The sequence below is a fragment of the Mus pahari genome, chromosome 10, assembly GCF_900095145.1.
Source record: "Mus pahari chromosome 10, PAHARI_EIJ_v1.1, whole genome shotgun sequence".
NCBI lineage: Eukaryota > Metazoa > Chordata > Mammalia > Rodentia > Muridae > Mus > Mus pahari.
Window position 1 is genome coordinate 81835468 of NC_034599.1, and position 2268 is coordinate 81837735.

The window sequence follows — 2268 nt, forward strand, 5'->3', positions numbered from 1 at the left end:
CCCCGCCGCCCCGAACCCACTCGCCCCTCTCTCATATACCCGCGGCTGGGGAGCACGCACGCGCTCGCCCTCCTGGTCCCCCACCAAACGCTCCGCAGCTCCCGATGCCTCCCGAGATCTGTCCCCTTCCTAGCTGCGGGCAAAAACAATTTTGCCGTTTCCTCTTTCTCTCTGGTGTTGGGATCCGAGGAAGCAGGAACGCGGCCGCCAAGTTTCCTTCCCTGTCTCTCCCTCGAGTTCAATGATGCACTTCTTGACTCCCAAACCCTCCACCTCCTCCTGCTGCTCCAAGATCTGCCTCGACTGATGCGCCCGAGAGGACTAACACGGGGGGAAAAAAAACACTCTGCGGACACAAATTAGGGATTGTAATTGAAATTTGTTGCCTTGATCTGTCAGCACTTCCAGGCAGGAGAGCGGTGGGAAGAACTTGCTCATTAGTGTCAATAAAGCGGCGGGGGCGGGTCCTATGGAGCTGTCCATCACCGAGACGGTTCACCAATCAGGAGAATCTGACTCCGCTCAGCCCGCGCCCACTTCCTTACAAGGTCGGAAAATCTCAGACCGAAAAGCGCCGCCATCTGGCTCGTCTGTGCCAGCCTCTAGAAGGCTGAACCCTCTTTTGCTGACACCCGCCTACGCAGTCGAGACCCTGCCTCTCAGGGTTTTCTCATCAGGACCAGGGAAAACTAAGCCTCAGGGTTTAACCGAGAAAAGAGATCCATAGTTAGGAGTATAGTGGATCTTTCAAGGACCCTTAAATCTCCGGTCCCACATCCCTGTCCATGGGGCTACGAAGTACTTTTGGAGGGGGCAGGAACTTACAGCCAACAGTTTGTTGTTTCTCATTTAAACATTCCTGCGTCTATTGATGCCCACTGTACGGAGAGAATGACCACGGGCTTGAATCTTACTCCGTAGATTTTTTTCTTAGGTGAGATGAGCTTAAGCATATTTGATTTTTGATTTAAAAATTAATAACTGTATTATCTCTCAGTCCTTCATATAAATGAATCAGGAAAGGTGTCTCCTTTCTAGAGACACCCTTTTATTTAGGAGTAATTATTCTAAAACGTAGGTCGTGGGATTTTAATTGTTTGTCTTTAATGATATAGGCTTAACTTCAAAACTTCACAAAGTAAACCATGTTTTATGAATTTCTGTGTGTTTTTTGAAAGTTCTGTATGTTAAAAGTAGCTTCGTATTCGTATTGGGTTTTTAAGAATCGGTGTGTTTCTTTAAAACAAATTCGAAAGAAAGCAGAACTTGAAAATTGAATGACCGCAATCATGTATGTGCAGTTCTGTTGTTTAAATGCAACATTTTCTTAGGATTAACAGGATATGGGTTTGATGGGAATAATAAAAAAAAAACTCTTGTAGAATAAAATTCACTATATACACAAATCTTAAGTATAAAATAGGCCAGGGACGATGCGTTTTGTTTTTGCTTTTCCTCCCTCAGTCGATGTTCATTTAAGCACCGCAGTCCTCAGCTTTCCTCTGGCTTCGCATCAGCATTCAGGAAAAGGGCCTCCGAAAGTAACCATCAACCCCCAAACCAGGATTTTGTTTTAAAATCAGATAGAGAAACCCGCAGTTCCTTCTCAGGGCTGGAGTGCTGGGAAGAGATGGAACCAGGCAGGGGGTGCCTTGAGGCGCCTGCAAGTCCCGGGCTGAAAGGACTTGGTAATATCCTTGCTGCGGATGCAGATTTTTAAATGCCCATTTTTAAGTGCCCGAGAAATGCATTCAATTGGAAGACGTTGTTTTATTTGGGGCACTGGGTGCCTGTGTCGCTCACTGGCTTGGAGAAACTCTCGCAGACTCAGTAGAGTGCACGATGATATGGTAACCTAAAGAATAAGTTCAACCCGGTTAGTGAAGTTTGGCCTAAAGCGTGTACCAACCAGGAAGCTTGAAGAAGCGGCCTGGAAAGTTTTGGGTTAGAAGGGAGAGTCTAGGACAAAGTCTAGGGAGTTTATGCACACAACTCCTGGCCCTGTGTGAAGCTCCCCCTTGAAACTATGTATCTTCAGTCGCTCCTTAAGCTAGAGCACCCAGCCCCAGCCCTGGGCCCTCATAGACCATCCAGTGGAGTGGTTCTCCAAGCAAGGCTGGCTTGCAGCCTAAGGGATTCATAAATTCTGTGACCTGGGGTGGAGTCACTTAAAGGTTTCTGGCATACTCGACCAGCCCGCAGGAGGAGGCTGAGCGGCTGATTCCAAGAAATCGCTGGGATTTCCAGACCGGAAGCCTACTTTGTAGT